General features: G+C 38.9%; 1 pseudogene; it reads right to left on the bottom strand.

Moving 5' to 3' along the window:
- Positions 1–13,429: 13,429 nt before the first annotated feature.
- LOC114114992 (olfactory receptor 7E178-like) lies at positions 13,430–14,492 on the bottom strand (annotated as a pseudogene).
- Positions 14,493–23,720: the final 9,228 nt, after the last annotated feature.

Raw genomic sequence — 23,720 nt, 5'->3', positions numbered from 1 at the left:
AAATGGTCATGCAGTACTGTGTCCATATTTTGGACTCAGGTAATTCATTTCTCAGATTATACATCCCAGTTCCTTCAGCAATATTTCTCAGTGTGACAAATTCTATTTTCTTAGAATTGTTTCCTGTTGGTTTCTGTGTTTTTCACTTCTGTCTATACTCTCTTACATTCGTTATAAAGCTTCATGAAAAGTGAAAGGGAGGAAGGATATTAGAGGTAATACATCCATGGCCTCAGTTAAAGACAGCCTACTTCTTTAGACATAATACAGAATGAGAGTCCCTTTCCCTTCTAAGAAAGCATGTAAAAATGCAAATATAAAGAAATTAAGTCATTTATATAAATCTTATTTTATTCAAATACAATTCTAGATATTTCCTCCACTTGGAATATTTATAAATCTCTATGAAATGCAGAGATATGTCATCTGGGTTCTAAATTAAAGGTGATGTTCATAATCAGAACTCATTTTATATGATACTCAGAGTTTTATCATCCTTTGTTTTTCTGTCTTCTCTCCTTTATGAAATAAGGGATTATTCAAGTATCAGAGCTTTTTTTAGAAGTCATTTAGTATATATATATTTCATATCTTTGACTTTGGTGGACTTCAAATTTCGATCAATATTGTTTAAGTGTACCTGATCTAATGTGTTGTTGACTACAAAGATGGTGTTCATGTACACAGCACTGCTAAAGATAACACAATAATGAAATTTAAGAAATCCTCTTAAAAAAACAAAAAAGAAATCCTCTTGAAATTTTTAATCTTAAACAGGGTTACTTGTTTCAATACCATCTCATTTAAATGTTTGATGGATGAGACCCTTTACCTTTGGGGGCTCTATTCTGTACTGGCAGAAAAATAATACTTCACTGATTTTATTTCCTTAAGTTTACTGAAGTGATTGACAAAATTTCATATATTTGAATTGTGCCGCATGGAGATCATTAAAAGATGTACAAAATGATGATTTAATACAATACACATTGGGAATGATTACCACAGTCAAGTTAAATAATGTATGTGGTACCTCACATAGCTTCTGTGAATGTGTGTGTGTGTGTGCGCGTGTGTGTAGTAACAGTTAAGCAGATCTCTCTCAGCAGATTTCAAGAACACAACCAGAATTATTAGCTATAGTTATCAGGCTGCCTATTAGATCCCCAAACTTACTCATTTTGTAACACAAGTTTGTGCATTTTGACCACCATTTCCTCACCTTTTCTACCACCAATCCTCATAACAACAGTTTGATTTTCTTAGCTTCCACACAGAACTGAGATCATAGTGGATTTGACTTTCTATGACTGGTATATATAGTTTAATAAGCACAGTATTTTCCAGGTCCATCCATGTTGTCAAAAATGGCAGGATTTTCTTCTTTCTGTGGCTAGATAATATCCCATTGTTTATATATACACATCTCATTTTCTTTACCTATTTATCTGTCAACAGATCCATATTTTCACTATTTCAAATAATATTGCAAAGACAGGGAATGCAAATACTCACTTTTGAGGGTCTGATTTTATTTCTTTGGCCAATACTCTGAAGTGGGGTTTCTGGTTTCTAGTTCTATTTCAATTTGTTGCAGTTAAAAATTTTTTTAAAAAAATTATTTATTTTAATTGGAGGTTAATTACTTTACAATATTGTATTGGTTTTGCCATACATCAACATGAATCTGCCTCAGGTATATACGTGTTCCCCATCCTGAACCCCCCGCCCTCCTCCCTCCCCATACCATCCCTCTGGGTCGTCTCAGTGTACCAGCCCAAAGCATCCAGTATCATGCATCGAAGCTGGACTGGCGATTCATCCAATAGATATTATACATGTTTCAACACCATTCTCCCAAATCATCCCATCCTCGCCTTCTCCCACAGAATTCAAAAGACTGTTCTATACATCTGTGTCTCTTTTGCTGTCTCGCATACAGGGTTATCATTACCATCTTTCTAAATTCCATATATATATGTGTTAGTATACTGTATTGGTGTTCTTTCTGGCTTACTTCACTTGGTATAATAGGCTCCAGTTTCATCCACCTCATTAGAACTGATTCAAATGTATTCTTTTTAATGGCTGAGTAATACTCCATTGTGTATCTGTATCACAGCTTTCTTATCTATTCATCTGCTGATGAACATCTAGGTTGCTTCCATGTCCTGGCTATTATAAACAGTGCTGCGATGAACATTGGGGTACACGTGTCTCCTTCAGTTCTGGTTTCCTCAGTGTGTATGCCCAGCGGTGGGATTGCTGGGTCATAAGGCAGTTCTATTTCCAGTTTTTAAAGGAATCTCCACACTGTTCTCCATAGTTGTACTAGTTTGCATTCCCACCAACAGTGTAAGAGGGTTCCCTTTTCTCCACACCCTCTCCAGCATTTATTGCCAGTAGACTCTTGGATTTCAGCCGTTCTGACTGGCGTGAAATGGTACCTCATTGTGGTTTTGATTTGCATTTCTCTGATAATGAGTGATGTTGAGCATCTTTTCATGCATTTGTTAGCCATCCGTATGTCTTCTTTGGAGAAATGTCTATTTAGTTCTTTGGCCCATTTTTTGATTGGGTCATTTATTTTTCTGGAATTGAGCTGCAGGGGTTGCTTGTATATTTTTGAGATTAGTTGTTTGTCAGTTGCTTCATTTGGTATTATTTTCTCCCATTCAGAAGGCTGTCTTTTCACCTTGCTTATAGTTTCCTTTGTTGTGCAGAAGGTTATAAGTTTAATCAGGTCCCATTTGTTTATTTTTGCTTTTATTTCCAATATTCTTGGAGGTGGGTCATAGAGGATCCTGCTGTGATTTATGTCAGAGAGTGTTTTGCCTATGTTCTCCTCTAGGAGTTTTATAGTTTCTGGTCTTCCGTTTAGATTTTTAATCCATTTTGAGTTTATTTTTGTGTATGGTGTCAGAAAGTATTCTAGTTTCATTCTTTTACAAGTGGTTGACCAGTTTTCCCAGCACCACTTGTGAAGGAGATTGTCTTTTCTCCATTGTATATTCTTGCCTCCTTTGTCGAAGATAAGGTGTCCATATGTGTATGGATTTATCTCTGGGCTTTCTATTTTGTTCCATTGATGTATATTTCTGTCTTTGTGCCAGTACCATACTGTCTTGATGACTGTGGCTTTGTAGTAGAGCCTGAAGTCAGGCAGGTTGATTCCTCCAGTTCCATTCTTCTTTCTTAAGATTGCTTTGGCTATTTGAGTTTTTCGGTATTTCCATACAAATTGTGAAATTATTTGTTCTAGCTCTGTGAAAAATACCGTTTTAAAGAACATCCATTCTGTTTTCTCCAACGACGGTACCAATATTCATTCCCACCAACAATGTACAACAGTTCCCTTATCTCCACTTCCTCACCAGCATTTGTTTTCTTTTGATTGTTTTTAATAGCCATCCTAACAGTTATGAGGTGATCTTTGATCTGGTTTGGACCTGTGTTTCTGATATTAACTGATGTTGAGTGCCTTTTTATATACCTGTTAGTCTTGTCCTCCAGACTGTAAACACTTCAGAGCCAGATATCTATGATGCTGTGATGTTCTATGGTCATAACAGTACATGATGTTATGGTTGATGTCACATTCTTCATCCTTGTCCTCAGCTTCATCCTCATCACTTCTCTCATAATGAACTGAAGTGTTCAGGGGGAAGGTTACAGAGTCCATTAGCTCCTCTGGTGGAAGGGATTCCAGCCAGAGTCAGAACCAGTGGTGGTGGAAGTAGAACTCTGAATGAGAGTTCTCACACCCCAGCCAGATCCTCGAATGTAGATTTTAAGTGCTCTATTTGAAAACTGAGCAGATCGGTGCCCTCCAGATTTCTCTACCAAGTAAAATATCATGTTTGTTCCTCTTGTGGAGGGAATAATGCTCCCAACAGTTTGTCCTTCGATCACTGTCTCCCTCAGTACTTACGGGGCTGGGCTGCATCTCTGCTGGAGCATGACCAAGGAGCACAGACTCACTCACCCTCTCCTGCCTGGTGTGTGATAAAGTCTCAGGGTCTCTCCTCAGGTTGAGCAGGAAGACAGACTCAGGCTGGACCTTCTGATGCAGATTCCTATGAAGAGGAGACACAGGTGTGGACTCACAGTATTAGAACAGGCAAATTAATTAGCCAGAGGCACTGCCCAGTTATTTACAATGGTATGACCTTAGGGCTCAACTTCCAAAACTCATCATTAGCAAGCTGGTCCACATTATCCCAATCTCTGGAGACTTGATAATATTAACAGAACAGGAAAGGAGAAAAATGAATGTCCTAGGAATGATCTGGGCCCCTCTTCTCCTCAGGAGGAAATTAACCTTGTACTTTTACTTATTGCTTCTAACTTGCAGGTACTTAACATAAAATTCAGACCCTCCCTCCTCCAATTTAGCCACTCAATGTATTATTTTGATATCTACAAATCAGTAGTATCAATCATGAAATCTATGTAGTATTAGGTCTCTACCAAGAATGTGATATACTTTCCATTTTCACAGTTAGTATTTGTCTCAAAGGATAGCTTCTCTCTTTTTTTTTTGGCTAATTTTAATGAATCTTCACTTGGGGTCACAAGAATCAGACATGATTTAGCAACTAAACCACTGCCAAACCAATGAGTCTTCAGTTTTAAGTTTTTTTCTCTATTGACATTGGCATATTAGAAAACTATTGATCTTTACTTATAATTTACTCACTGATACTTTAATTATTTCAGTGCATCTCCCAGAATGTTGCAATCAAGATGTCAGTCAGGCTTCAGGTATCACAGAGTTAGATCAGCAGATATCCACTCTCAAGCTCACTCATGAGGCTGTTGGTAGGAGTCACTTCTTCATGGAATATTGTCCAGAGAATTCCTTCAGTTCCTTGACATGTGACCTCCTGGTGAGGCAGTTGGGTTTTATTAATGCAAGCCACCAAGAATGCCAGAGAGAAACACCAAGAAGAGAGCCAGATTATTTTGCTCTGTTCCCAGAAGTGACTTCCCGACATTTCTTTCACATTCTTGTTGTTGGAAGTGGGTCTTTATGTACATCTTGCACTCAATGGCAGGGAAATACACAGGGGTAGGAAAACCAGGAGTTTGGATCAGTGAGAGAATCTCAGATACTGCCCACCACACAGAAACCTCATCCTCAATGAGAGGAAGACACTGGGTTTTGGGGCATCAAAAATAATTCATCCACAGCAAAATGTATAACTGTGCATGTGTGCTAAGTCACTTCAGTCGTGTTCGACTCTTATTGACCTTTTGGGCTGTATCCCGCCAGGCTCCTCTGTCCATGGGATTCCCTGGGCAAGAGTACCGGAGTGGGTTTCCATGCCCTCTTTCAGGGGATCTTCCAGACTCAGGGATTGAACCCGCGTCCCTTATGTCTCCTGCATTAGCAGCCAGGTTCTTTACCACTAGTACCACCCAGGAAGCCCAAAAATGTATTACTAAACTGAAGTTATTTCATAGTGAGTAGATGAGATAAGATTCTAGGATAAATGACAAAGATGAATCTATAGAACACGAGGCATATGAGACAGCAAAAGAGACACAGATGTATAGAACGGACTTTTGGACTCTGAGGGAGAGGGAGAGGGTGGGATGATTTGGGAGAATGGTACTGAAACATGCATACTATCATGTAAGAAATGAATCACCAGTCTATGTTAGATGCAGGATTCAGGATGCTTGGGGCTGGTGCATGGGGATGATCCAAGAGAGATGATATGAGGTGGGAGGTGGGAGGGGGGTTCAGGATTGGGAACTCATGTACACCCGTGGTGGATTCATGTCAATGTATGGCAAAACCAATACAGTATTTTAAAGTAAAATAAAGCAAAAATAAAAATTAAAAAAAAGAAACCATTGGAGAAAAAAAGAAAAAAAAAGAACATGACGCATGAAAACCAAGGTTCATTATGCTTATACCATAAATGTGACATGTACTGCTTCTTTTCCCAATTCCCTCTTTTATGATGAGTATCCTGGTGCTAAACTGTGCTTAGTCACTCAGTCAAGTCAGACTCTTTGTGACCCTGTGTATTGTAGCCCACCAGGCTCTCCTATACATGTGGGTTCTCCAGGCAAGAACACTGGAGTGGGTTGCCATGCCCTCCTCCAGGCGATCTTCCCAACCCAGGGGTCGAACCCAGGTCTCCTGCATTGCAGGCAGATTCTTTACCAGCTGAGCCACCAGGAAGCCCAAGAATACTGGAGTGGGTAGCTTATCCTTTCTCCAGGGGATCTTCCCAACCCAGGTATAGAACTGGAGTCTCCTGCATTGCAGGCAGATTCTTTACCAGCTGAGCTACCCAGGAAGCCCTGAGTATTCTTGATCAAATGGCAACTGAGTAGGGTTAATTATAGAGAGATGGGGAGAGTATTGGGCCTCTTTAAAATATGTGGGCAATGGTAAAATTGTTAAACTGAAGTCATAGCATTGTGGGGAGAAGGCATCAGGCATTAGAGTCAGTGCTAAGGATGAGTGTAGAAGACACGGTGTATATAAAAGATAGATATTGGTCTTTATGTAGTAAATTAGCGATTTGCTTTGTGCTTGACTCAGTTTTCTTTACATAATGAGTATCTGTAGAGATAACAAGAATCTTCTCACATTCAGTATTTGATGCATCACTGAGAAATTTCTGTCCTCACTTTTTATCCCTTTATTCTGTGCAGAAATATTCAAATCCCACACTTTGTTCTATGAGTCTCAGTCTTGCAGTTACCTTTAGAGAAAAAATAGATCCTATTGAATGTCCTGATAATAAACTCAAACAATATTTTTAAAAATTAATTTATTTTTTATTGAAGAATAATTGCTTCACAGAACTTTGTGGTTTTCTGTCAAACCTCAACATGAATCAGCCATAGGTATATATATATCATCTCTCTTTTGAACCTCCCTCCCATCTTCCTCCCCATCCCATACCTCTAGGTTGATACAAAGCCCCTGTTTGGGTTTCCTGAGACATACAAAAAATTCCTATTGGCTATCTATTTTACATATGGTAATGTAAGCTTTCATGTTACTCTCTCCATACATCTCACCCTCTCCTCCCCTCTCTCCATGTCCATAAATCTACTCTCTATGTCTGCTTCTCCATTGCTGCCCTGAAAATAACTTATTCAGTACCATTTTTCTAGATTCCATATATATCCATTAGAATATGATATTTATCTTCCTCTTTCTGACTCACTTCACCCTGTATAATAGATTCTAGGTTCATCCACCTCATTAAAACTGACTCAAATGTGCTCCTTTTATGGCTCCTTTTATGACTCAAATGTGCTCCTTTTACGTCCATTGTGTATATGTACCACAACTTTTATATCCATTCGTCCATTGATGAACATCTAGATTGCTTCCATGTTGTAGCTATTGTAAATAGTGCTGCAATGAACAATGGGATACATGTGTCTTTTTCAATTTCGGTTTCCTCAGGGTATGTGCCTAGGAGTGGGATTTCTGGGTCATATTGGTAGCTTTATTCCTAGTTTTTTAAGGAATCTCCATACCATCTTCCATAGTGGCTGTATCAATTTAGATTCCCACCAATAGGGCAAGAGCATTCCCTTTTCGCCACACCCTCTCCAGAATTTATTGTTTGTAGACATTTTTGATGATGGTCATTCTGAGTGGTGTGAGGTGATATCTCATTATAATTTTGATTTGCATCTCTAATAATGAGTGATGTTGAGTATCTTTTCATGTGTTTGTTAGCCATCTTTATGTCTTCTTTGGAGAAATGCCTGTTTAGGTCTTTTCCCCACCTATTGATTGGGTTTTTTGTTTTTCTGGCATTGAGTTGTATTAGCTGCTTGTATATTTTGGAAATTAATCCTTTGTCAGTTGCTTCATTTGCTATTATTTTCTCCCATTCTGAGGGTTGTCTTTTCACCTTGCTATAGTTTCCTTTGCTGTGCAAAAGATTTTAAGTTTAATCAGGTCTCACTTTATTTTTGTTTTTATTTCCATTACTCTAGGAGGTGGGTCACAGAGGATCTTGCTTTATAGTTTTGTAGATCTTGCTTTATAGTTTTATAGCTCCTTATCTTACATTTAGGTCTTTAATCCATTTTGAGTTTATCTTTGTGTACGGTGTTAGAAAGTGTTCTAATTTCACTCTTTTACATGTAGTGGTCCAGTTTTCCCAGCAGCATTTATTGAAGAGGCTATCTTTGCCCCATTGTATATTCTTGCCTCCTTTGTCAAAAATAAGGTACCCATAGGTGCATGGGTTTATTTCTGGGATTTCTATCTTGTTCCATTGGTCTATACTTCTGTTTTTGTGCCAGTACCATACTGTCTTGATGACTGTAGCTTTGTAGTATAATCTGAAGTCAGGAAGGTTGATTTCTCTAGCTCCATTCTTCTTTCTCAAGACTGTTTTGCTATTCAGGGTCTTTTGTTTTTTCATACGAATTGTGACTTTTTTTGTTCTAGTTCTGTGAAAAACGTCATTGGTGGTTTGATAGGGATCACATTGAATCTGTAGATTCCATTTGGTAGTATAGTCATTTTCACAACATTGATTCTTCCTATCCAGAAACATGGAATATCTCCATCTGTTTATGTCATCTTTGATTTCTTTCATCAGTGTCTTATAATTTTCTGTGTACAGTTCTTTTGTCTCCTTAGGTAAGCTTATTCCTAGATATTTAATTCTTTTTGTTTCAGTGGTGAATGGGATTGATTCCTTAATTTCTCTGATTTTTCATTGTTAGTATACAAAAATGCAAGTGATTTCTGTGTATTGATTTTGTATCTTGCAACTTTGCTAAATTCACTGGTTAGTCCTAGTAATTTTCTAATACTATCTTTAGGGTTTTCTGTGTACTGTATCATGTCACCTGCAAACAGTGAGATTTTTACTTCTTCTTTTCCAATCTGGATTTCTTTTATTTTTTTTTCTTCTTCTCTGTTTGCTGTAGCTAGGACTTCCAGAACTATGTTGAATAATAGTGGTGAAAGTGGACACCCTTGTCTTGTTCCTGATCTTAGAGGGAATGCTTTCAGCTTTTCACCATTGAGAATAATGTTTGCTGTAGGTGTATTATGTATGGTCTTTTCTATATTGAGGTAGGTTCTTTCTATGACCACTTTTTTTGAAGAGTTTTAATCATAAATGGGTGCTGGATTTTGTCAAAGGCTTTTTCTGTATCAAGATTATCATATGAAGATACCATATTTTTATGATTTTAAAGCAAACCATATTTTTTCCCTCTCTTTCACAAGTGGTCTTAGGGACGTCGATAGAAGAGTTACAGGACAGAGGAAAAATACTGGATGTATAAATATTAAATTGTCTTTACTCTTTCTTGTGAGGTAGTGGGGTAATTTATTCAATGTTGTACAAAGTAGAGCTGTGCCTAATCTCTGCCCTCTCTGTGCCACATCAGAGTACAAATAGATGGATTTCAGTTTCTGTCTTCAACCTGGTCAAGGTTTCACTGTGTCAGCAGAAAAATGGTCATGAGGCATCCCAGATTAAACACTAATGGTATTCAATTCATTTATTTGAAACATATCAATCTCAGAAGAGCTGACAAAAATGATAGCTACATTTAGTGTTTTCTTACCATATGTACACAGTATCTTTTAAATCTTAGAATGCTTTCAGAGGTAGAGAACAAACGTATTGATACTAAAGGGGGAAGGGAAGTGGGATGAATTTGTAGATTGGGAGTGACATATATACACTATGGATAACTAACCCAGGTGGCTCAGAGGTTAAAGCATCTTCCCACAATGTGGGAGACCTGGGTTCAATCCCTGGGTTGGGAAGATCTCCTGGAGGAGGAAATGGCAACCCACTCCAGTATTCTTGCCTGGAAAATCCCATGGACAGAAGAGTCTGGTAGGCTACAGTCCATGGGGTCGCAAAGAGTTGGACACAACTGAGTGGATTTCTTTCTTTCTTCTTTCTTTCTTTCACTATGGATACTATGTATAAAATGCATAACTAGGGAAAATACTCCACAGCACAGGGACCACTACTCAGTGCTCTGTGGTGACCTGAATGGGGAGGATATCCAAAAAAGAATGGATATATGCATATATAAAACTGATTCACTTTGCTGTACAGCAGAAACTAACATAACAGTGTAAAGCAAATATACTCCAACAAAAATTAATTTATAAAAATCTTTGAGTGCTTTAATCTCTCTGTGGTTAACAAAGGAAAATTAGAATGCATGAGAAATATTTAAAAACTTTTTTTTTAAGGTAGTATACTCATTTTCACTGTATTGATTCTTCCGATCCATGAACATGGTATATTTCTCCATCTATTTGTGTCATCTTTGATTTCTTTCATCAGTGTTTTATAGTTTTCTATATATAGGTCTTTTGTTTCTTTAGGTAGATTTATTCCTAAGTATTTTATTCTTTTCATCACAATGGTGAATGGAATTGTTTCCTTAATTTCTCTTTCTGTTTTCTCATTGTTAGTGTATAGGAATGCAAGGGATTTCTGTGTGTTGATTTTATATCTTGCAACTTTACTTTATTCATTGATTAGCTCTAGTAATTTTCTGGTGGAGTCTTTCTGGTTTTCTATGTAAAAGATCATGTCATCTGCAAACAATGAGAGTTTTACTTCTTCTTTTACAATTTGGATTACTTTTATTTCTTTTTCTTCTCTGATTGCTGTGGCCAAAACTTCCAAAACTATCTTGAATAGTAGTGGTGAGAGGGGGCACCTTTTCTTGTTCCTGACTTTAGGGGAAATGCTTTTAATTTTTCATCATAGAGGATAATATTTGTTGTGGGTTTATCATATACGGCTTTTATTATGTTGAGGTATGTACCTTCTATGCCTGCTTTCTGGAGGATATTTCTTTATCATAAATTGATGTTTAATTTTGTCGAAGACTTTCTCTGCATCTATTGAGATAATCATATGTTTTTTATCTTTCAGTTTGTTAATATGGTATATCGCATTGACTGATTTGCAAATATTGAAGAATCCTTGCATCCCCGGGATAAAGCCCAATTGGTCATGATATGTGATCCTTTTAATATGTTGTTGGGTTCTGTTTGCTAGAATTTTGTAAAGGATTTTTTTTTCATCTACGTTCATCAGTGATATTGGCCTGTAGATTTTCTTTGTGGCATCTTTGTCTGGTTTTGGTGATGTTGACCTCATAGAATGAGTTTGGCAGTTTACCTTCCTCTGCAATTTTCTGGAAGAGTTTGAGTAGGACAGGTGTTAGCTCTTCTCGAAATTTTTGGTAGAATTCAGCTGTGAAGCTGTCTGGTCCTGGGCTTTTGTTTGTTGGAAGATTTCTGATTACAGTTTCAATTTCTGTGCTTGTGATGGGTCTGTTAAGATTTTCTATTTCATCCTGGTTCCTTTTTGGAAAGTTATACTTTTTAAAGAATTCATCCATTTCTTCCAAGTTATCCATTTTATTGGCATATAGTTGCTGATAGTAGTCTCTTATGATCCTTTGTATTTCTGTGTTATCTGTTGTCATTTCTCCATTTTCATTTCTAATTTTGTTGATTTGATTCTTCTCCCTTTTTTTCTTGATGAGTCTGGATAATGGTTTGTCTATTTTATTTGTCTTCTCAAAGAACCAGCTTTTAGTTTTGTTGATTTCTGCTATAGTCTTCTTATTTCTTTTTTGTTTATTTCTGCCTTAATTTTTATGATTTCTTTCCTTCCATTAACCCTGGTGTTCTTCATTTCTTCTTTTTCTAGTTGCTGTAGGTGTAAAGTTAGGTTATTTATTTAATTTTTCTCTTGTTTCTTGAGGTCAAACAAGTATACTACCCAAAGCAATCTATAGATTCAATGCCATCCCTATCAAGCTATCAGTGGTATTTCTCAGACAACTAGACCCAATAATTTCACAATTAGTATGGAAACACAAATAACCTCGAATAGCCAAAGCAATCTCTAGAAAGAAGAATGAAACTAGAGGAATCAAGCTGCCTATCTTCAGTCTATACTACAAAGCAACAGTCATCAAGACAGTATGGTACTGGCACAAAGACAGAAATATACATCAATGGAACAAAATAGAAAGCCCAGAGATAAATCCATACACCTATGGACACCTTATCTTCGACAAAGGAGGCAAGAATATACAATAGAGAAAAGACAATCTCTTTCACAAGTGGTGCTGGGAAAACTGGTCAACCACTTGTAAAAGAATGAAACTAGATCACTTTTTAACACCACACACAAAAATAAACTCAAAATGGATTAAAGATCTAAATGTAAAACCAGAAACTATAAAACTCCTCGAGGAGAACATAGGCAAAACACTCTCTGACATAAATCACAGCAGGATCCTCTATGACCCACCTCCAAGAGTAACGGAAATAAAAGCAAAAATAAGCAAATGGGACCTAGTTAAACTTAAAGGCTTTTGTACAACGAAGAAAACTATTAGCAAGGTGAAAAGACAGCCTTCAGAATGGGAGAAAATAATAGCAAATGAAGCAACTGACAAACAACTAATCTCAAAAATATACAAGCAACTCCTGCAGCTCACTTCCAGAAAAATAAACCACCCAATCAAAAAATGGGCCAAAGAACTAAATAGACATTTCTTCAAAGAAGACATACAGATGGCTAACAAACACATGAAAAGATGCTCAACATCACTCATTATCAGAGAAATGCAAATCAAAACCACAATGAGATACCATTTCACGCCAGTCAGAATGGCTGAGATCCAAAAGTCTACAAACAATAAATGCTGGAGAGGGTGTGGAGAAAAGGGAACCCTCTTACGCTGTTGGTGGGAATACAAACTAGTACAACCACTATGGAGAACAGTGTGGAGACTCCTTCAAATACTGGAAATAGAACTGCCATTCGACCCAGCAATCCCACTGCTGGGCATACTCACTGAAGAAACCAGAATTGAAAGAGACACATGTACCCCATTGTTCATCACAGCACTGTTTATAATAGCCAGGACATGGAAGCAACCTAGATGTTCATCAGCCGATCAATGGTAAGAAAACTGTGGTACATATCCACAATGGAATATTACTCAGCTATTAAAAAGAATACATTTGAATCAGTTCTAATGAGGTGGATGAAATTGAACAGAGTGAAGTAACTATTAAACAGAGTGAAGTAACTCAGAAAGAAAAACACCAAGACAGTATACTAATGCATATATATGGAATTTAGAAAGATGGTGACAATGACCCTATATGTGAGACAGTGAAAGAGACACAGATGTAAAAAATAGACTTTTGAACTCTGTGGGAGAAGGCAAGGGTGGGATGATTTGAGAGAATAGCATTGAAACATATATATTATCATATGTGAAATAGATCACCAGTCCAGGTTCGATGCATGAGACAGGGTGCTCAGGGCCAGTGCACTGGGATGACTCTGAGGGATGGGATGGGGAGAGAAGTGGCAGGGGGGCTCAGAATGGGGGACACATGTACACCCATGGCTGATTCATGTCAAGGTATGAAGAAACCACTACAATATTGTAAAGTAATTAGCCTCCAATTAAAATAAATAAATTAATTTAAAAAATAAAGATCAGTATTCCATATCCCATACACTAAAAAAAACCAAGACAAAACATTTTTTAGAAACAGATTGTTTTGCTGACAAACCTCCACATGACCCTTTTGACATCTCTGTTCTTCACGTTGTAGATGAAGGGGTTCAGCATGGGGGTAACCACAGTGTACATCATTGAGGCTGCTGTATCCTTCCTGCAAGACTGTGAGATGGCTGAGCTGAGGTACACACCAAGACCTGTTTCATAAAATAAGCAAACAACTGCCAGGTGAGAGCCACAGGTGGAGAAAGATTTATTCCTCCTATCTGATGAAGGGACCCTTAAGATAGAGGAAACAATTTTATAATAAGAAAAAGATCCCTGAGATAGGGAGAAATCCAGAGATGGCACCAAAATACATGACTGTGTTATTGGTGAAAGTGTCAGAACATGCAAAGTTGAAGAGTTGAGAAGGGTCACAGAAGAAATGAGAAATTTCCACATCTTTGAATCAGGTGAGTTTTAACACAATCGAATTGTGCATCTGGGAAACCAAGAGACAAAGTGACACCAAACCAATGAACCACGGAGACGTGTGTTCATAATGACCAAGTAATGCAGAGGGTGACAGATGGCTACAAACTGGTCATAGGCCTTCACAGTCAGGGGGAGACTATCCAAACACCCAAAAAACATAAAAAAGGACATCTGTGTCAGGCATCCTGCATAGGAGATGACCCTGCTGTGAGTCTGAATGTCCAGAATCATTTTCAGGATTGTGGTGGAGGTGAAACTGATGTCATTCAAGGATAGGTTGGAGAGGAAGAAGTCATGGGAGTGTGGAGGTGGGGGTCAGAGGTGACAGCCAGGAAGATGAGCAGGTTCCTAAGCATGGTCACAAGGTACATGGATAGGAAGAGGATAAAGAGCAAAGGCTGCAGTTCTAGATCATCTGAGAGTCCCATGAGGAAGAATTCTGAGTCATTTGTTAGATTCTGTGGCTCCATATAGCTTTGACACCATTTGAAAAAGAAGAGAAGATTGAAAGAAAGGAAACAAATAAATGGGCATGCAACACTGTGTCCATATTTTGGATTCTAGCAATTCACAAATAAAATATTCACATTTGATCCAAAAGTCTGTTCTTTACGTCTGTGTCTCCTTTGCTGACCTTCAAGTAGAATTGTCAGTACCATCTTTCTAAATTTCATATATATGCATTAATATACAGTTTTGCCTTTCTCTTGCTTTAACTGTATGATAGGCTCGGGTTCATCAACGTCATTAGAACTGACCTAAATGTGTAAGGTGAGTCAGATCTAAAGAGAGCTAGCTGGGCATTCAGGCAGAAAGAGATTTATTATAGGAAGAAAGAAAGTGACCGGCTTTAGAGAGAAACCAGTGCTCTCGCTTTACAGCCAACGCTTCTTATACCCTATCGACAGGAAATTGTGCCCTGAAAGGGGAGGGGCTTAGTTTATCTTTAGCATGCAGCTGGGGTCTTGTGTTCATGTAGTCAGAGGGCCCTTATGGTCGGGTGGTCACGTAGTCTTGAGAAACTGGCACAAGGAGGGAAAAACAGGATACTGTCTTAAGGAAAAAACAGGGTGTCACCAGGGCAATGTAGCCACTGTGACTTCATCCTTTGCTTGCCAGGTCACCACAATGGGCCCTTTTTAAACCATACACTATGAGCCCCTTGTGGACCCTAACAATGTGTCCCATTTTATAGCTGAGTATTGGGGTCATAGGCCCTGGTACCTTCAGCAATATTTCTGAGTGTCTCAAATCCAGTATTTTTGTTTGTTCATCTTTGTTTTTATACTGTTTTTCCACCCCCCCCCCCCCACTGGTTTCTGTGTTACCTTTTTCATTACACTGGTCTGAAGAATGTTAGGAGAGCAAGGAACTTTGGTGATGACAATCTATGATCACAGAAATGGGCTTCTCTGGTGGCTCAGATGGTAAATAATCCACCTGAAATGTGGGAGACATGGATTTGATCCTTGGGTCAGGAAGATCCCCTGGAGAAGAGCATGGCAACCTACTCCAGTATCCTTGCCTGGAGAATCCCCAAGGACGAAGGAGCCTGGTGGGCTGCAATCCATGGGTTTGCAAAGAGTTGGACACGACTGAGTGACTAAGCACAAACATTTAATGAAATATATTGAATAAGAAATTGACTTCCCCACATGTAATGAAAATATCTCCTGCCATATCAATAAATAAGAAATGTCATAGCCATCAGTGATTTCGGGCCCCAAAATGTGAATGCTGTTGTTTAGTCTCTAAATTGTGTCTGACTCTTTGCAACCTCATGGAATGTAGCCTGCCAGGCTCCTCTGTTCATGGGATTTCCCAGGCAAGAATACTGGAGTGGGCTGCCATTTCCTTCTCCAGGGGATCTTCCTGACTGAAGGGTTGAACCTATGTCTTCTGTGGCTCCTGCACTGGCAGGTGAATTCTTTACCACTGAGCCACCTGGGATGCCCCAAAAGACTTCCCAGACCAGGAATCGAACCCAGGCTGTGGTGGTGAAAGTGCCAAGTCCTAGCACTAGACCACCAGGGAACCTCACAAATGTGAATGAGGGCTCCCAAAACTGTGATATGCCACCTCCCACAGTGATTGCTGAGGAGCTGGGATGGGTACTGTGCTGTGCTTAGTCACTCAGTCCATGTAGTCACAAAGGTCCATCTGGTCAAAGCTATGGTTTTTCCAGTAGTCATGTTGGATGTGAGATTTGGGCCATAAGGAAAGCTTTGTACTGAAGAATTGATGCTTTTGAACTGCTGTGTTGGGGAGGACTCTTGAGAGTCCCTTGGACTGCAAAGATATTCAACTAGTCAATCCTAAAGGAAATCAGTCCTGAATATTCCTTGGAAGGACTGATGCTGAAGCTGAAACTCCAATACTTTGGCCACCTGATGCAAAGAAGAACTGACTCATTGGGAAAGACCCTGATGCTGGGAAAGATTGAAGGTAGGAGAAGGGGACGACAGAGGATGAGATGGTTGGATGTCATCACTGACTCGATGGACATGAGTTTGAGCAAGATCCGGGTGTTGGTAATGCACAGGGAGGCCTGGCGTGCTGCAGTCCATGAGGTTGCAAAGTGTCAGAAAAGACTGTGACTGAACTGAACTGATTGCATAGTCATGCATTTTGCAGTCCAGTTTTGAATCTATGTTTGACAATATTTCCTATGCAAGAGAAAAATGCCATGTGAAGCTATTATGAAATTAAAATCAGACATCAAGGATTTTTTTTAAATTGTACTTAATAAAACAGGATGCAGTTGACAGAAATGACTTTTGCCTTGAAACAAATATGCTGTGCTGCTTTACTTAGTTGCTCAGTTGTGTCAGACCCTTTGTGACTCCATGAACTGTTGCCCACCAGGCTCCTATTTCATGGGATTCTCCAGGCAAGAAAACTGGAGTGGGTTACCACGCTCTTCTCCAGGGAATCTTCCCCACCCAGGGATTGAACATAGGTCTCTCACATTGCAGGTGGATTCTTTTACCATCTGAGCCACCAGGAAAGCCCTGATACAAATATAAGCTATTACTGACATTAATTAGTGAAAGTGATTGTTAGAACTTGAACAATTCCCACTCACATATTATATGCAAATTCCCATTTTTATAATATAGAGAGAGGTCCAAGAATTTTCATAGGATTGTTATAAGCATAAACTGATATGAATAAAAATATAATATATATAATGTAAGTTAAATATTTATTTAATATATAAACTATTAAAGTATATATTATTGCATTTAAAATACATATTTTAAATTTATCAAATTTATAATGATTTTTATAATGGTAAATTTATGAACTGGTGAAAATGTTGTCTTTTCTTATGTAATAAAGTGTGTCAGGAAAATGTTTGAAGTAGTTGAATGTTCTTTGCAAATAGACTTGACCATAATATTGTGGTAAACAAGTCTATTTCAGGGGCAATATGGATAGTATTCTGTTTAGAGAAAATTTTACAAAAGCTAATTATGGATACATAAATGAATACTGATATGAAAACATTGACAAGGAAACATACCCATCAACTCCATGACACTGGTTACTTTTGGGGACCTGTATGCTGAGGAAAGAGATGGAGTTGAGATAAAGAAAAGTTAAATTTTATTGTTAATATTTCAAATCTCTATGAAATATGAGATCTGAATCAAATGTTATTAAAAGTTTATATTTAAAAAATAGGTAGGGGTTACTGATGATAGCATTAATTCATAATACTAATGGAGCTTTTACTAAGTGTTGGGCAATGTTCTTTGGCAGTGTTTAGCCCAGCTTCACATTAGGGTGACCAGTTAACTCACACGTAGATCCTGAAATTGGTTCTAGGCTGAGGCTGGGGTAACTGAATATTTTTTAAAAGGCACATGTAAATTTGGAGAAGGAAAAGGCAACCCACTCCAGTATTCTTGCCTGGAAAACCCTATAGACTAAGGAGCCTTGCAGGCTACAGTCCATGGGGTTGCAAAGAGTGGGAGCTGACTTAGCGACTGAACAACAGCAAAAGCAACACATAAATTATTGACCAACTGGAACTGAAAACCACTTGTTTAAGAAGTATAAATGATTTTTAAGACTTTCTTTCAATAATCCTATTAGGAAGATTCAATTATTATCACAATTTTAGAGATCAGGAAATAGCCCAGAGGTGTTTACATTATATTATTTAGAAATTTTTCTCAGTTAAATCAGAATGTAACCTGTTAAAATAATGAAGCTGAGTTACTTTCAGGCAGCAGAATGAGAGACTTGTGATTCCTTTACCAGGAAGGGTTCACATGAAAATCTGTTAATCGATCTAAGAAGACTGGGTCCTGACCTCGTTGTGGGACCTTCTCTGGTGCTGAACTCCTCATCTGCAAACAGGTGGGTTTATGATCAGGAGAACCAGACCATCAGGTATACCAAAAGGCACACTGCTAATGCTAAGTCACTTCAGTCGTGTCTGACTCTGTGCGACCCATAGACGGCAGCCTGCCAGGAGTTAATATTGCAAATGCAAGTCCATAGCTAAATTAAAGTTCAACTCATATCTCTTTGGGTGACTTTTAAAAGAAAAACTTAAAACAAATGTTGGTGAGGTTGTGGAATTGAGGGAAAACTTGTACCTGATCCGTGAGAATGAATATTGGTACAGTCATTACAGAAAACAGAATGGAGGTTCCTTAAAAATTAAAAACTGAAACTAATTGACCTAGATCTACCATAGGCTGCAGCAACCCCACTTCAAGGTAGATGCCAACAAGATCAATCAGAACCTCAAAGAGATATGTGCATTTCCTTGCATTGTGCTGTCATTTGAAATCGTGAAAATACAGATAAGTGTCTATTGATAGATGAATAAGTTTTAAAAAACCCAGCTAATAACTCTGGTTGTTTTCTTAAAATCTGCTAAGAGAGATCTACTTAACTGTTTCTATACACACAAATAGGAACTCTGTGAGGTGACAGGTATGCTAATTAACTTGACTGTAACCATCCCCAAGGTCTCTGTATTAAATCATCACTTCGTACACCTTTAGAAAACTTCATGTGGCGCAACTCAAATATATGCAATTTTGTCAATCACTTCAGCAAACTGATCAAAAGACAATGAAGTTGTATTTACATCTGCCAGCACAGAATAAAGTCCAAAAATAGTACATTGGTTTCTCACATTAGACATTTAACTGAGACAGTAGTGAAACAAATAATCCTATATATAATTTAAAAACTTGAAAGGATTCTTAAATTTTGTTATTGTTTAAAAATTGAGAGTGCTCTGTACACTAACACCATATTTGTAGTCACCAATGCTGTACGATCATAAGTGCTTAGTTAAACCATACTGATCAAAATTTGAAGCCCACCATAGTCAAAGATGTGGTTTCCCAGCTGGCATTAGTGGTAAAAGAACCTGCCTGCCAACGCAGGAAGCATAAGACATGTGGGTCCCATCCCTGGGTCAGGAAGATCCCCTGGATGACAGCATGGCAACCCACTCCAGTACTCTTGCCTGGAGAAACCTATGGACAGGGAAGCCTGGTGGGCTACAGTCCATAGGGCCACAAAGAGTCGGACTCAACTGAAGCTACTTAGCAAAGTCAAAGATATGAAGTCTATACTAAATGACTTTTAAGAAAACAACCCTGGGGACTTCCCTAGTGTTCCAGTAGCTAAGACTCTGCAATCTTCATGCAGGGCACACTGGTTCGATCCCTGCTCCAAGAACTAGATCCCACATCCCCCAAATAAAGATTCGTTATCTGCAAGGGAGATCAAAGATCCTGTGTGCACACAACTAAGACCAGTCACAAATAAGTAAATAAATAAAAAATATTTTAAAAAGATAAACCTAATATTTGAGGAATCACTTATTTCATGAAGTAATGAAGACAGAGAAACAAAGGATTATCTAAAACTCTGAATGTCATATTAGAGTGTGTCCTGGTTAGGAACATTCATTTTAAATTTAGAATTCAGATTATCAGTTCAGTTCAGTCGCTCAGTCATGTCTGACTCTTTGCAACCCCATGAATCGCAGCAAGCCAGGCCTCCCTGTCCATCACCAACTCCTGGAGTTCACTGACTCACGTCCATCGAGTCAGTGATGCCATTCAGCCATCTCATCCTCTGTCATCCCCTTCTTCTCCTGCCCTCAATCCCTCCCAGCATCAAAGTCTTTTCCAATAAGTCAACTCTTCGCATGAGGTGGCCAAAGGACTGGAGTTTCAGCTTTAGCATCATTCCTTCCAAACAAATCCCAGGGCTGATCTTCTTCAGAATGGACTGGTTGGATCTCCTTGCAGTCCAAGGGACTCTCAAGAGTCTTCTGCAACACCACAGTTCAAAAGCATCAATTCTTCAGCGCTCAGCCTTCTTCACAGTCCAACTCTCACATCCATACATGACCACTGGGAAAACCATGGCCTCGACTAGACGGACCTTAGTCGGCAAAGTAATGTCTCTGCTTTTGAATATACTATCTAGGTTGGTCATAACTTTTCTTCCAAGGAGCAAACGTCTTTTAATTTCATGGCTGCAATCACCATCTGCAGTGATTTTGGAGCCCAAGAAAATAAAGTCTGACACTGTTTCCACTGTTTCCCCATCTATTTCCCATGAAGTGATGAGACCGGATGCCATGATCTTTGCTTTCTGAATGTTGAGCTTTAAGCCTACTTTTTCGCTCTCCTCTTTTACTTTCATCAAGAGGCTTTTTAGTTCCTCTTCACTTTCTGCCATAAGGGTGGTGTCATCTGCATATCTGAGGTTATTGATATTTCTCCCAGCAATCTTGATTCCAGCTTGTGTTTCTTCCAGCCCAGCGTTTCTCATGAGGTACTCTGCATAGAAGTTAAATAAGCAGGGTGACAATATACAGCCTCGATGTACTCCTTTTCCTATTTGGAACCAGTCTGTTGTTCCATGTCCAGTTCTAACTATTGCTTCCTGACCTGCATACAGATTTCTCAAGAGGCAGGTCAGGTGGTCTGGTATTCCCGTCTCTTTCAGAATTTTCCACAGTTTATTGTGATCCACACAGTCAAGGCTTTAGCATAGTCAATAAAGCAGAAATAGATGTTTTTCTGGAACTCTCTTGCTTTTTCCATGATCCAGCAGATGTTGGCAATTTGATCTCTGGTTCCTCTGCCTTTTTTAACACCAGCTTGAACATCAGGAAGTTGATGGTTCACATATTGCTGAAGCCTGGCTTGGAGAATTTTGAGCATTATTTTACTAGCATGTGAGATGAGTGCTATTGTGCGGTAGTTTGAGCATTCTTTTGCATTGCCTTTCTTTGGGATTGGAATGAAAACTGACTTTTCCAGTCCTGTGGCCACTGCTGAGTTTTTCAAATTTGCTGACATATTGAGTGCAGCACTTTCACAGCATCATCTTTCAGGATTTGAAATAGCTCAACTGGAGTACCATCACCTCCACTAGCTTTGTTCATAGTGATGCTTTCTAAGGCCCACTTGACTTCACATTCCAGGATGTCTGGCTCTAGATGAGTGATCAGACCATCGTGATTATCCAGGTCGTGAAGATCTTTTTTGTCAGTTCTTCTGTGTATTCTTGCCATCTCTTCTTAATATCTTCTTCTTCTGTTAGGTCCATACCATTTCTGTCCTTTATTGAGCCCATCTTTGCCTGAAATGTTCCCTTGGTATCTCTAATTTTCTTGAAGAGATCTCTAGTCTTTCCCATTATGTTCTTTTCCTCTATTTCTTTGCATTGATTGCTGAAGAAGGCTTTTTTATCTCTTCTTGCTATTCTTTGAAACTCTGCATTCAGATGCTTATATCTTTCCTTTTCTCCTTTGCTTTTCACCTCTCTTCTTTTCACAGCTATTTGTAAGGCGTCCCCAGGCAGCCATTTTGCTCTTTTGCATTTCTTTTCCATGGGGATGGTCTTGATCCCTGTCTCCTGTACAATGTCATGAACCTCATTCCATAGTTCATCAGGCACTCTATTTATCAGATGTAGGCCCTTAAATATATTTCTCACTTCCACTGTATAATCCTAAGGGATTTGATTTAGGTCATACCTGAATGGTCTAGCAGTTTTCCCTACTTTCTTCAATTTCAGTCTGAATTTGGTAATAAAGAGTTCATGATCTGAGCCACAGTCTGCTCCCGGTCTTGTTTTTGTTGACTGTACAGAGCTTCTCCATTTTTTGCTGCAGAGAATATAACCAATCTGATTTCAGTGTTGACCATCTGGTGTAGAGTCTTCTTTTGTGTTGTTGGAAGAGGGTGTTTGCTATGACCAGTGCATTTTCTTGGCAAAACTCTATTAGTCTTTGCCCTGCTTCATTCCACATTCCAAGGCCAAATTTGCCTGTTACTCCAGATGTTTCTTGACTTCCTACTTTTGCATTCCAGTCCCCTATAATGAAAAGGACATCTTTTTTGGGTGTTAGTTCTAAAAGGTCTTGTAGGTCTTCATAGAACCGTTCAACTTCAGCTTCTTCAGCATTACTGGTTGGGGCATAGACTTGGATTACTGTGATATTGAATGGTTTGCCTTGGAAACGAACAGAGATCAATCATTGTATTGTTTTTGAGACTGCATCCAAGTACTGCATTTCATACTCTTTTGTTGACCATGATGGCTACTCCATTTCTTCTGAGGGATTCCTGCCTGCAGTAGTAGATATAATGGTCATCTGAGTTAAATCCACCCATTCCAGTGCATTTTAGTTCGCTGATTCCTAGAATGTCGACGTTCACTCTTGCCATCTCCTGTTTGACCACTTCCAATTTGCCTTGATTCATGGACCTGACATTCCAGGTTCCTATGCGATATTGCTCATTACCGCAGTGGACTTTGCTTCTATCACCAGTCACATCCACAGCTGGGTATTGTTTTTGCTTTGGCTTCATCTCTTCATTCTTTCTGGAGTTATTTCTCCACTGATCTCCATTCGCATATTGGGCACCTACTGACCTGAGGAGTACCTCTTTCAGTATCCTACCATTTTGCCTTTTCATACTGTTCATGGGGTTCTCAAGGCAAGAATACTGAAGTGGTTTGCCATTCCTTTCTCCAGTGGACCACATTCTGTCAGCTCTCTCCACCATGACCTGCCCGTCTTGGGTTGCCCCGCGGGCATGGCTTAGTTTCATTGAGTTAGACAAGGCTGTGTTCCTAGTGTGATTAGAATGACTAGTTTTCTGTGAGTATGGTTTCAGTGTGTCTGCCCTCTGATGCCCTCTTGCAACACCTACCATCTTACTTGGGTTTCTCTTACCTTGGGCGTGGGGTATCTCTTCACGGCTGCTCCAGCAAAGCACAGCCGCTGCTCCTTACCTTGGATGAAGGGTATCTCCTCCCGCCGCCCTTCCTGACCTTCAATGTGGGATGGCTCTTCTAGGCCCTCCTGCCCTCCTACAGTCCTGCATTTCATAGAGATCTGTAAATATTCTAAATGAAGGAAATATCTAGAATTGTATTTGAATAAAATAAATATATATATCTTAAATTCTTTAACTTTGAATCATATATTTTCTTAGAGGGTAAGGGAATTTCTCATTCTATATTATCTCTAAAGAGGTAGGTGGTATTTTACTGAGATCATGGATGTATTACCTCTAACATTCTTGCTCCGTTTCACTTTTCTATGAAGTTTTAGAAAGTAAGAGTGTGGCAGGAACCCGAAGGCAAGCCGAAGCTGGGTGGGGACCATAGCCGGGATCACCACCATAGAGGCG

This window comes from Ovis aries, chromosome 5 (assembly GCF_016772045.2).
Source record: "Ovis aries strain OAR_USU_Benz2616 breed Rambouillet chromosome 5, ARS-UI_Ramb_v3.0, whole genome shotgun sequence".
NCBI classification, from domain to species: Eukaryota; Metazoa; Chordata; class Mammalia; order Artiodactyla; family Bovidae; genus Ovis; species Ovis aries.
This window is presented reverse-complemented; position numbering and strand designations above follow the sequence as displayed.